Genomic DNA, 12,311 nt, shown 5'->3' on the forward strand with positions numbered 1-12,311 from the left:
ATTTTTACATTATTTCAGGTCACCAACTCTACTTTGACGTCAAATGTGGCAGAGAACCTTGAAGTTCTTCAGTGAACCAAAGTGGATCTTTATGAATGTAAAAAAAGAAAAGTACCCGGTTTGTCCTTTTCTCGTCACATGCTGCAGAGGATGACACCATGAGTTAAAGGTTTGTGTTGATGAAAGCCATTGGGGCTTTGCTCAGTTGTTGATGCTCCTTTTCTTCGAGGTGCTGTTTACTGTGTTCAGCGTATCCTGGTTTGTGGTTACCATTGGAGTCGGCTCATACGTTCCGCTGTACATGGTACTGTAGTTGAGCGCTTTCCAGCTATTGCAAGTCTACTCTTCTGACATACCGTAATTTCTGTACTACTCAGTATTTCCAAATTGACAAATGACTGAAAACGTCTCTCGTCCAGATGTTATTGTGGCCGAGTGGTTAAGGCGATGGACTTGAAATCCATTGACTTGTACCGGCGTAATTTCAAGTCCTACCAACAACGTTGGGTCGTGTTTCGGATGCTTTGGCTATTTTGAGTCTGCAGAACTGTCACATGGCAATCGTGCTGTGTCTTGGGGCGGAATATGCTGAATGACGTGACGTTGTGTCCACCGGGAATCGGTCTGTAGAACCGTCACGTAGCATAGTGTGTGTGAGACTTCATTGGTCTTCAGCTGATTAGAGTTCTACCGGACTGTATGTCGTGACAGTCCATCAATTAAAGGCAGGGTCTGATCTTTCCACGCAGTTTCCTCAAAGTATTGAGTAAAACCCTTTGAAAGTAGAAATAAAACATTCCAGTCCGTACGGGCCGACAGCACTGTGAAATCACCAACCGATCGCCTGCCCCACTAACCGTGAGGTTTGTCACGGATACAAAGTGGATCTTTTTCCCAAGGTGGTCTCTAACCACCAGCCATTCCAACAACAGCCAAACGCGCTGACCAATTACGTCACAGAGACATGAGAATGAGGATCACAACAAAAAGAGAGACACTTTGAGACGAGGAACACATGTTGTTCTGAAAAAAATTGAGTGATGGCTCAATTAAAGTAAGACAACAAACTGTGCTACTTCATGGATACACATAAACGATGCACTTGTGACCCAAAGTCGTTAACCAGTCAGGTTACATTGAACACTGCGAGAAGCCCTACAAGAGTAGAGCATCAAAAAATTAGTAAAAACTCATGTTGTTCCTCTCCACGGAAATCTTTAGTAAAAGGCGAAAGATTTATACGATCTGAAGAGAAACATGAGTGAACTACTGACACTGAACCAGAGAAGGAGCTGTATTCTTCCACATCAACCTTTAAGTCATGGTGGCGCCCTCTGCACGGTGCGTGTCTCACAACATCTGGAATGAAGATAAAGGAGCGAAGTCATCCGTCAAAAAGTACTACACAAGATAATGAGATGCAACTTAAACTCCATGAGCAGCTTGTCCACAACGCTCAAGCTGTTTGGGCTTCAAACATCAGGTAATTCTGGAAGCTGACTGCGACGCATAGGTCACAAGGCGAGAAATTCTCCATTCACGTTGTTGGTAGGACTCGAACCTACGCAGGGAAACCCCAATGGATTTCTAGTCCATCGCCTTAACCACTCGGCCACAACAACACCGGAAGCCAGCCACTTCATCATTCATTTTGTTATTGGTTGATTAGAAATCGGTTCGCATCATCTCTCCGTCTTCTTTCAAGCATCAATGATGATGGCTGCTTTTCAAGCAATTGACCTGGGTTCGATTCCCAGCCACTGCACGTACCCCATTCCATTCAATCGTGATTCACAGAACTGGTTTCTTCGGCCCAGTCACATATCCACTGAAGGCACGAGCGATGAAGGCCGTGGAACTGAAATCCATTGGGGATTTCCCCCGTAGCTTCGAGTCTTACCAACAACGCGAGGCGGAGATTGATTTTTTCCCATTGACACCTATGTGTTGGTCGTCCGCGTCCAGCCGAAATGGGACATTTCTGGTGTTGACAGTTGAGGCACAAATATTCTGCCATCCATGGTTTGATGGCAAAAACAATTGGCAAAGCCTGAGAACTGAACCCAGGTCAACTGCTTGGAAGGCAGCTACAGTTTACACAAGAACGGCATTGCACAGATTCCCGTCAAGGAACATTCACTTTCACATAGAGAACTCGACAATACCGGATTTACAAACATGCGGTGTGATGGTGTTTTTGGCTGACTCAGTAAGGCTCCTTAGCTTCTCTATTTCTTTTAGTCCATGTCAAATCAAGATTTGTTTCCACTCAGTTCCACTCTGTACATAAATGGCTGCATCGGTCATGTCTAAAATACAGCAGTGTGAGTGTTATGAATGCAGGTGGGAATACTTGAGCATCATTTGTGGTTGTGGCTCTGTGGAACCATCACGTAATGTAACGTGTAATTACATGGGTCCTCATCTGAGCAACTCAAGCAGCAGCTTTGCGCAGTGGCAGTATCGTAGCCTATGAGGTTTATCCGAGGCGCGATTATTGCTAGTTGAAAACTTTACCCAATACCCCGCCTTGACGACTTGAAATACAGTTGTTACGGCAATTTTTGCTGTCTCTGTGGGGACATGTTTGCTGTTGATGTAACAAAATCCAAAAATTCCCGACTCCTCTGCAAAATAAGAACCTGCCGAGATACGTGATCGTAATCTAGCAAGACCATTTCCGACCGTCCAACGCTTCAAGATTGTGTCCGATTCTTTTTCATTGCGCTGTTTTCGCAGTATTGGACAAAAACCCTCTTGAAACAGAAATAAAAGGTTTCAGTCCACTGGGGATCGCACAAGCGCGCAGTACGATGAAAACACTGAGCACACATTTTTACATTATTTCAGGTCACCAACTCTACTTTGACGTCAAATGTGGCAGAGAACCTTGAAGTTCTTCAGTGAACCAAAGTGGATCTTTATGAATGTAAAAAAAGAAAAGTACCCGGTTTGTCCTTTTCTCGTCACATGCTGCAGAGGATGACACCATGAGTTAAAGGTTTGTGTTGATGAAAGCCATTGGGGCTTTGCTCAATTGTTGATGCTCCTTTTCTTCGAGGTGCTGTTTACTGTGTTCAGCGTGTCCTGGTTTGTGGTTACCATTGGAGTCGGCTCATACGTTCCGCCGTACATGGTACTGTAGTTGAGCGCTTTCCAGCTATTGCAAGTCTACTCTTCTGACATACCGTAATTTCTGTACTACTCAGTATTTCCAAATTGACAAATGACTGAAAACGTCTCTCGTCCAGATGTTATTGTGGCCGAGTGGTTAAGGCGATGGACTTGAAATCCATTGACTTGTACCGGCGTAATTTCAAGTCCTACCAACAACGTTGGGTCGTGTTTCGGATGCTTTGGCTATTTTGAGTCTGCAGAACTGTCACATGGCAATCGTGCTGTGTCTTGGGGCGGAATATGCTGAATGACGTGACGTTGTGTCCACCGGGAATCGGTCTGTAGAACCGTCACGTAGCATAGTGTGTGTGAGACTTCATTGGTCTTCAGCTGATTAGAGTTCTACCGGACTGTATGTCGTGACAGTCCATCAATTAAAGGCAGGGTCTGATCTTTCCACGCAGTTTCCTCAAAGTATTGAGTAAAACCCTTTGAAAGTAGAAATAAAACATTCCAGTCAGTACGGGCCGACAGCACTGTGAAATCACCAACCTATCGCCTGCCCCACTAACCGTGAGGTTTGTCACGGATACAAAGTGGATCTTTTTCCCAAGGTGGTCTCTAACCACCAGCCATTCCAACAACAGCCAAACGCGCTGACCAATTACGTCACAGAGACATGAGAATGAGGATCACAACAAAAAGAGAGACACTTTGAGACGAGGAACACATGTTGTTCTGAAAAAAATTGAGTGATGGCTCAATTAAAGTAAGACAACAAACTGTGCTACTTCATGGATACACATAAACGATGCACTTGTGACCCAAAGTCGTTAACCAGTCAGGTTACATTGAACACTGCGAGAAGCCCTACAAGAGTAGAGCATCAAAAAATTAGTAAAAACTCATGGTGTTCCTCTCCACGGAAATCTTTAGTAAAAGGCGAAAGATTTATACGATCTGAAGAGAAACATGAGTGAACTACTGACACTGAACCAGAGAAGGAGCTGTATTCTTCCACATCAACCTTTAAGTCATGGTGGCGCCCTCTGCACGGTGCGTGTCTCACAACATCTGGAATGAAGATAAAGGAGCGAAGTCATCCGTCAAAAAGTACTACACAAGATAATGAGATGCAACTTAAACTCCATGAGCAGCTTGTCCACAACGCTCAAGCTGTTTGGGCTTCAAACATCAGGTAATTCTGGAAGCTGACTGCGACGCATAGGTCACAAGGCGAGAAATTCTCCATTCACGTTGTTGGTAGGACTCGAACCTACGCAGGGAAACCCCAATGGATTTCTAGTCCATCGCCTTAACCACTCGGCCACAACAACACCGGAAGCCAGCCACTTCATCATTCATTTTGTTATTGGTTGATTAGAAATCGGTTCGCATCATCTCTCCGTCTTCTTTCAAGCATCAATGATGATGGCTGCTTTTCAAGCAATTGACCTGGGTTCGATTCCCAGCCACTGCACGTACCCCATTCCATTCAATCGTGATTCACAGAACTGGTTTCTTCGGCCCAGTCACATATCCACTGAAGGCACGAGCGATGAAGGCCGTGGAACTGAAATCCATTGGGGATTTCCCCCGTAGCTTCGAGTCTTACCAACAACGCGAGGCGGAGATTGATTTTTTCCCATTGACACCTATGTGTTGGTCGTCCGCGTCCAGCCGAAATGGGACATTTCTGGTGTTGACAGTTGAGGCACAAATATTCTGCCATCCATGGTTTGATGGCAAAAACAATTGGCAAAGCCTGAGAACTGAACCCAGGTCAACTGCTTGGAAGGCAGCTACAGTTTACACAAGAACGGCATTGCACAGATTCCCGTCAAGGAACATTCACTTTCACATAGAGAACTCGACAATACCGGATTTACAAACATGCGGTGTGATGGTGTTTTTGGCTGACTCAGTAAGGCTCCTTAGCTTCTCTATTTCTTTTAGTCCATGTCAAATCAAGATTTGTTTCCACTCAGTTCCACTCTGTACATAAATGGCTGCATCGGTCATGTCTAAAATACAGCAGTGTGAGTGTTATGAATGCAGGTGGGAATACTTGAGCATCATTTGTGGTTGTGGCTCTGTGGAACCATCACGTAATGTAACGTGTAATTACATGGGTCCTCATCTGAGCAACTCAAGCAGCAGCTTTGCGCAGTGGCAGTATCGTAGCCTATGAGGTTTATCCGAGGCGCGATTATTGCTAGTTGAAAACTTTACCCAATACCCCGCCTTGACGACTTGAAATACAGTTGTTACGGCAATTTTTGCTGTCTCTGTGGGGACATGTTTGCTGTTGATGTAACAAAATCCAAAAATTCCCGACTCCTCTGCAAAATAAGAACCTGCCGAGATACGTGATCGTAATCTAGCAAGACCATTTCCGACCGTCCAACGCTTCAAGATTGTGTCCGATTCTTTTTCATTGCGCTGTTTTCGCAGTATTGGACAAAAACCCTCTTGAAACAGAAATAAAAGGTTTCAGTCGACTGGGGATCGCACAAGCGCGCAGTACGATGAAAACACTGAGCACACATTTTTACATTATTTCAGGTCACCAACTCTACTTTGACGTCAAATGTGGTAGAGAACCTTGAAGTTCTTCAGTGAACCAAAGTGGATCTTTATGAATGTAAAAAAAGAAAAGTACCCGGTTTGTCCTTTTCTCGTCACATGCTGCAGAGGACGACACCATGAGTTAAAGGTTTGTGTTGATGAAAGCCATTGGGGCTTTGCTCAATTGTTGATGCTCCTTTTCTTCGAGGTGCTGTTTACTGTGTTCAGCGTATCCTGGTTTGTGGTTACCATTGGAGTCGGCTCATACGTTCCGCCGTACATGGTACTGTAGTTGAGCGCTTTCTAGCTATTGCAAGTCTACTCTTCTGACATACCGTAATTTCTGTACTACTCAGTATTTCCAAATTGACAAATGACTGAAAACGTTTCTCGTCCAGATGTTATTGTGGCCGAGTGGTTAAGGCGATGGACTTGAAATCCATTGACTTGTACCGGCGTAATTTCAAGTCCTACCAACAACGTTGGTTCGTGTTTCGGATCCTTTGGCTATTTTGAGTCTGCAGAACTGTCACATGGCAATCGTGCTGTGTCTTGGGGCGGAATATGCTGAATGACGTGACGTTGTGTCCACCGGGAATCGGTCTGTAGAACCGTCACGTAGCATAGTGTGTGTGAGACTTCATTGGTCTTCAGCTGATTAGAGTTCTACCGGACTGTATGTCGTGACAGTCCTTCAATTAAAGGCAGGGTCTGATCTTTCCACGCAGTTTCCTCAAAGTATTGAGTAAAACCCTTTGAAAGTAGAAATAAAACATTCCAGTCCGTACGGGCCGACAGCACTGTGAAATCACCAACCGATCGCCTGCCCCACTAACCGTGAGGTTTGTCACGGATACAAAGTGGATCTTTTTCCCAAGGTGGTCTCTAACCACCAGCCATTCCAACAACAGCCAAACGCGCTGACCAATTACGTCACAGAGACATGAGAATGAGGATCACGACAAAAAGAGAGACACTTTGAGAAGAGGAACACATGTTGTTCTGAAAAAAATTGAGTGATGGCTCAATTAAAGTAAGACAACAAACTGTGCTACTTCATGGATACACATAAACGATGCACTTGTGACCCAAAGTCGTTAACCAGTCAGGTTACATTGAACACTGCGAGAAGCCCTACAAGAGTAGAGCATCAAAAAATTAGTAAAAACTCATGTTGTTCCTCTCCACGGAAATCTTTAGTAAAAGGCGAAAGATTTATACGATCTGAAGAGAAACATGAGTGAACTACTGACACTGAACCAGAGAAGGAGCTGTATTCTTCCACATCAACCTTTAAGTCATGGTGGCGCCCTCTGCACGGTGCGTGTCTCACAACATCTGGAATGAAGATAAAGGAGCGAAGTCATCCGTCAAAAAGTACTACACAAGATAATGAGATGCGACTTAAACTCCATGAGCAGCTTGTCCACAACGCTCAAGCTGTTTGGGCTTCAAACATCAGGTAATTCTGGAAGCTGACTGCGACGCATAGGTCACAAGGCGAGAAATTCTCCATTCACGTTGTTGGTAGGACTCGAACCTACGCAGGGAAACCCCAATGGATTTCTAGTCCATCGCCTTAACCACTCGGCCACAACAACACCGGAAGCCAGCCACTTCATCATTCATTTTGTTATTGGTTGATTAGAAATCGGTTCGCATCATCTCTCCGTCTTCTTTCAAGCATCAATGATGATGGCTGCTTTTCAAGCAATTGACCTGGGTTCGATTCCCAGCCACTGCACGTACCCCATTCCATTCAATCGTGATTCACAGAACTGGTTTCTTCGGCCCAGTCACATATCCACTGAAGGCACGAGCGATGAAGGCCGTGGAACTGAAATCCATTGGGGATTTCCCCCGTAGCTTCGAGTCTTACCAACAACGCGAGGCGGAGATTGACTTTTATCCCATTGACACCTATGTGTTGGTCGTCCGCGTCCAGCCGAAATGGGACATTTCTGGTGTTGACAGTTGAGGCACAAATATTCTGCCATCCATGGTTTGATGGCAAAAACAATTGGCAAAGCCTGAGAACTGAACCCAGGTCAACTGCTTGGAAGGCAGCTACAGTTTACACAAGAACGGCATTGCACAGATTCCCGTCAAGGAACATTCACTTTCACATAGAGAACTCGACAATACCGGATTTACAAACATGCGGTGTGATGGTGTTTTTGGCTGACTCAGTAAGGCTCCTTAGCTTCTCTATTTCTTTTAGTCCATGTCAAATCAAGATTTGTTTCCACTCAGTTCCACTCTGTACATAAATGGCTGCATCGGTCATGTCTAAAATACAGCAGTGTGAGTGTTATGAATGCAGGTGGGAATACTTGAGCATCATTTGTGGTTGTGGCTCTGTGGAACCATCACGTAATGTAACGTGTAATTACATGGGTCCTCATCTGAGCAACTCAAGCAGCAGCTTTGCGCAGTGGCAGTATCGTAGCCTATGAGGTTTATCCGAGGCGCGATTATTGCTAGTTGAAAACTTTACCCAATACCCTGCCTTGGCCACTTGAAATACAGTTGTTACGGCAATTTTTGCTGTCTCTGTGGGGACATGTTTGCTGTTGATGTAACAAAATCCAAAAATTCCCGACTCCTCTGCAAAATAAGAACCTGCCGAGATACGTGATCGTAATCTAGCAAGACCATTTCCGACCGTCCAACGCTTCAAGATTGTGTCCGATTCTTTTTCATTGCGCTGTTTTCGCAGTATTGGACAAAAACCCTCTTGAAACAGAAATAAAAGGTTTCAGTCCACTGGGGATCGCACAAGCGCGCAGTACGATGAAAACACTGAGCACACATTTTTACATTATTTCAGGTCACCAACTCTACTTTGACGTCAAATGTGGCAGAGAACCTTGAAGTTCTTCAGTGAACCAAAGTGGATCTTTATGAATGTAAAAAAAGAAAAGTACCCGGTTTGTCCTTTTCTCGTCACATGCTGCAGAGGATGACACCATGAGTTAAAGGTTTGTGTTGATGAAAGCCATTGGGGCTTTGCTCAGTTGTTGATGCTCCTTTTCTTCGAGGTGCTGTTTACTGTGTTCAGCGTATCCTGGTTTGTGGTTACCATTGGAGTCGGCTCATACGTTCCGCCGTACATGGTACTGTAGTTGAGCGCTTTCCAGCTATTGCAAGTCTACTCTTCTGACATACCGTAATTTCTGTACTACTCAGTATTTCCAAATTGACAAATGACTGAAAACGTCTCTCGTCCAGATGTTATTGTGGCCGAGTGGTTAAGGCGATGGACTTGAAATCCATTGACTTGTACCGGCGTAATTTCAAGTCCTACCAACAACGTTGGGTCGTGTTTCGGATGCTTTGGCTATTTTGAGTCTGCAGAACTGTCACATGGCAATCGTGCTGTGTCTTGGGGCGGAATATGCTGAATGACGTGACGTTGTGTCCACCGGGAATCGGTCTGTAGAACCGTCACGTAGCATAGTGTGTGTGAGACTTCATTGGTCTTCAGCTGATTAGAGTTCTACCGGACTGTATGTCGTGACAGTCCATCAATTAAAGGCAGGGTCTGATCTTTCCACGCAGTTTCCTCAAAGTATTGAGTAAAACCCTTTGAAAGTAGAAATAAAACATTCCAGTCCGTACGGGCCGACAGCACTGTGAAATCACCAACCGATCGCCTGCCCCACTAACCGTGAGGTTTGTCACGGATACAAAGTGGATCTTTTTCCCAAGGTGGTCTCTAACCACCAGCCATTCCAACAACAGCCAAACGCGCTGACCAATTACGTCACAGAGACATGAGAATGAGGATCACAACAAAAAGAGAGACACTTTGAGACGAGGAACACATGTTGTTCTGAAAAAAATTGAGTGATGGCTCAATTAAAGTAAGACAACAAACTGTGCTACTTCATGGATACACATAAACGATGCACTTGTGACCCAAAGTCGTTAACCAGTCAGGTTACATTGAACACTGCGAGAAGCCCTACAAGAGTAGAGCATCAAAAAATTAGTAAAAACTCATGTTGTTCCTCTCCACGGAAATCTTTAGTAAAAGGCGAAAGATTTATACGATCTGAAGAGAAACATGAGTGAACTACTGACACTGAACCAGAGAAGGAGCTGTATTCTTCCACATCAACCTTTAAGTCATGGTGGCGCCCTCTGCACGGTGCGTGTCTCACAACATCTGGAATGAAGATAAAGGAGCGAAGTCATCCGTCAAAAAGTACTACACAAGATAATGAGATGCAACTTAAACTCCATGAGCAGCTTGTCCACAACGCTCAAGCTGTTTGGGCTTCAAACATCAGGTAATTCTGGAAGCTGACTGCGACGCATAGGTCACAAGGCGAGAAATTCTCCATTCACGTTGTTGGTAGGACTCGAACCTACGCAGGGAAACCCCAATGGATTTCTAGTCCATCGCCTTAACCACTCGGCCACAACAACACCGGAAGCCAGCCACTTCATCATTCATTTTGTTATTGGTTGATTAGAAATCGGTTCGCATCATCTCTCCGTCTTCTTTCAAGCATCAATGATGATGGCTGCTTTTCAAGCAATTGACCTGGGTTCGATTCCCAGCCACTGCACGTACCCCATTCCATTCAATCGTGATTCACAGAACTGGTTTCTTCGGCCCAGTCACATATCCACTGAAGGCACGAGCGATGAAGGCCGTGGAACTGAAATCCATTGGGGATTTCCCCCGTAGCTTCGAGTCTTACCAACAACGCGAGGCGGAGATTGATTTTTTCCCATTGACACCTATGTGTTGGTCGTCCGCGTCCAGCCGAAATGGGACATTTCTGGTGTTGACAGTTGAGGCACAAATATTCTGCCATCCATGGTTTGATGGCAAAAACAATTGGCAAAGCCTGAGAACTGAACCCAGGTCAACTGCTTGGAAGGCAGCTACAGTTTACACAAGAACGGCATTGCACAGATTCCCGTCAAGGAACATTCACTTTCACATAGAGAACTCGACAATACCGGATTTACAAACATGCGGTGTGATGGTGTTTTTGGCTGACTCAGTAAGGCTCCTTAGCTTCTCTATTTCTTTTAGTCCATGTCAAATCAAGATTTGTTTCCACTCAGTTCCACTCTGTACATAAATGGCTGCATCGGTCATGTCTAAAATACAGCAGTGTGAGTGTTATGAATGCAGGTGGGAATACTTGAGCATCATTTGTGGTTGTGGCTCTGTGGAACCATCACGTAATGTAACGTGTAATTACATGGGTCCTCATCTGAGCAACTCAAGCAGCAGCTTTGCGCAGTGGCAGTATCGTAGCCTATGAGGTTTATCCGAGGCGCGATTATTGCTAGTTGAAAACTTTACCCAATACCCCGCCTTGACGACTTGAAATACAGTTGTTACGGCAATTTTTGCTGTCTCTGTGGGGACATGTTTGCTGTTGATGTAACAAAATCCAAAAATTCCCGACTCCTCTGCAAAATAAGAACCTGCCGAGATACGTGATCGTAATCTAGCAAGACCATTTCCGACCGTCCAACGCTTCAAGATTGTGTCCGATTCTTTTTCATTGCGCTGTTTTCGCAGTATTGGACAAAAACCCTCTTGAAACAGAAATAAAAGGTTTCAGTCCACTGGGGATCGCACAAGCGCGCAGTACGATGAAAACACTGAGCACACATTTTTACATTATTTCAGGTCACCAACTCTACTTTGACGTCAAATGTGGCAGAGAACCTTGAAGTTCTTCAGTGAACCAAAGTGGATCTTTATGAATGTAAAAAAAGAAAAGTACCCGGTTTGTCCTTTTCTCGTCACATGCTGCAGAGGATGACACCATGAGTTAAAGGTTTGTGTTGATGAAAGCCATTGGGGCTTTGCTCAATTGTTGATGCTCCTTTTCTTCGAGGTGCTGTTTACTGTGTTCAGCGTGTCCTGGTTTGTGGTTACCATTGGAGTCGGCTCATACGTTCCGCCGTACATGGTACTGTAGTTGAGCGCTTTCCAGCTATTGCAAGTCTACTCTTCTGACATACCGTAATTTCTGTACTACTCAGTATTTCCAAATTGACAAATGACTGAAAACGTCTCTCGTCCAGATGTTATTGTGGCCGAGTGGTTAAGGCGATCGACTTGAAATCCATTGACTTGTACCGGCGTAATTTCAAGTCCTACCAACAACGTTGGTTCGTGTTTCGGATGCTTTGGCTATTTTGAGTCTGCAGAACTGTCACATGGCAATCGTGCTGTGTCTTGGGGCGGAATATGCTGAATGACGTGACGTTGTGTCCACCGGGAATCGGTCTGTAGAACCGTCACGTAGCATAGTGTGTGTGAGACTTCATTGGTCTTCAGCTGATTAGAGTTCTACCGGACTGTATGTCGTGACAGTCCATCAATTAAAGGCAGGGTCTGATCTTTCCACGCAGTTTCCTCAAAGTATTGAGTAAAACCCTTTGAAAGTAGAAATAAAACATTCCAGTCAGTACGGGCCGACAGCACTGTGAAATCACCAACCTATCGCCTGCCCCACTAACCGTGAGGTTTGTCACGGATACAAAGTGGATCTTTTTCCCAAGGTGGTCTCTAACCACCAGCCATTCCAACAACAGCCAAACGCGCTGACCAATTACGTCACAGAGACATGAGAATGAGGATCACA

The 12,311-nt window shown here is 44.9% G+C and overlaps 12 non-coding genes across 12 annotated transcripts; 4 read left to right on the forward strand and 8 right to left on the reverse strand.

Moving 5' to 3' along the window:
* Positions 1 to 1,151: 1,151 nt before the first annotated feature.
* LOC128750281 (U5 spliceosomal RNA) lies at positions 1,152 to 1,264 on the reverse strand. The gene has a single exon (XR_008413085.1). It is a non-coding gene; the product is annotated as a U5 spliceosomal RNA (small nuclear RNA).
* Positions 1,265 to 1,540: 276 nt separating this feature from the next.
* trnas-aga (transfer RNA serine (anticodon AGA)) lies at positions 1,541 to 1,622 on the reverse strand. The gene has a single exon. It is a non-coding gene; the product is annotated as a tRNA-Ser (tRNA).
* An 821-nt stretch (positions 1,623 to 2,443) lies between these two features.
* On the forward strand, positions 2,444 to 2,582 carry LOC128750344 (U4 spliceosomal RNA). Its single transcript, XR_008413145.1, has one exon. It is a non-coding gene; the product is annotated as a U4 spliceosomal RNA (small nuclear RNA).
* A 1,401-nt stretch (positions 2,583 to 3,983) lies between these two features.
* Positions 3,984 to 4,097, reverse strand: LOC128750309 (U5 spliceosomal RNA). The gene has a single exon (XR_008413112.1). It is a non-coding gene; the product is annotated as a U5 spliceosomal RNA (small nuclear RNA).
* Positions 4,098 to 4,372: 275 nt separating this feature from the next.
* trnas-aga (transfer RNA serine (anticodon AGA)) lies at positions 4,373 to 4,454 on the reverse strand. The gene has a single exon. It is a non-coding gene; the product is annotated as a tRNA-Ser (tRNA).
* Positions 4,455 to 5,275: 821 nt separating this feature from the next.
* Positions 5,276 to 5,414, forward strand: LOC128750345 (U4 spliceosomal RNA). The gene has a single exon (XR_008413146.1). It is a non-coding gene; the product is annotated as a U4 spliceosomal RNA (small nuclear RNA).
* A 1,401-nt stretch (positions 5,415 to 6,815) lies between these two features.
* Positions 6,816 to 6,928, reverse strand: LOC128750282 (U5 spliceosomal RNA). The gene has a single exon (XR_008413086.1). It is a non-coding gene; the product is annotated as a U5 spliceosomal RNA (small nuclear RNA).
* Positions 6,929 to 7,204: 276 nt separating this feature from the next.
* Positions 7,205 to 7,286, reverse strand: trnas-aga (transfer RNA serine (anticodon AGA)). Its single transcript has one exon. It is a non-coding gene; the product is annotated as a tRNA-Ser (tRNA).
* Positions 7,287 to 8,108: 822 nt separating this feature from the next.
* LOC128750242 (U4 spliceosomal RNA) lies at positions 8,109 to 8,247 on the forward strand. Its single transcript, XR_008413048.1, has one exon. It is a non-coding gene; the product is annotated as a U4 spliceosomal RNA (small nuclear RNA).
* Positions 8,248 to 9,648: 1,401 nt separating this feature from the next.
* On the reverse strand, positions 9,649 to 9,761 carry LOC128750284 (U5 spliceosomal RNA). The gene has a single exon (XR_008413088.1). It is a non-coding gene; the product is annotated as a U5 spliceosomal RNA (small nuclear RNA).
* Positions 9,762 to 10,037: 276 nt separating this feature from the next.
* On the reverse strand, positions 10,038 to 10,119 carry trnas-aga (transfer RNA serine (anticodon AGA)). Its single transcript has one exon. It is a non-coding gene; the product is annotated as a tRNA-Ser (tRNA).
* Positions 10,120 to 10,940: 821 nt separating this feature from the next.
* On the forward strand, positions 10,941 to 11,079 carry LOC128750346 (U4 spliceosomal RNA). The gene has a single exon (XR_008413147.1). It is a non-coding gene; the product is annotated as a U4 spliceosomal RNA (small nuclear RNA).
* The last annotated feature ends 1,232 nt before the right edge of the window (positions 11,080 to 12,311 follow it).

This window comes from Synchiropus splendidus, chromosome 18 (assembly GCF_027744825.2).
Source record: "Synchiropus splendidus isolate RoL2022-P1 chromosome 18, RoL_Sspl_1.0, whole genome shotgun sequence".
Classification (NCBI taxonomy): domain Eukaryota; kingdom Metazoa; phylum Chordata; class Actinopteri; order Syngnathiformes; family Callionymidae; genus Synchiropus; species Synchiropus splendidus.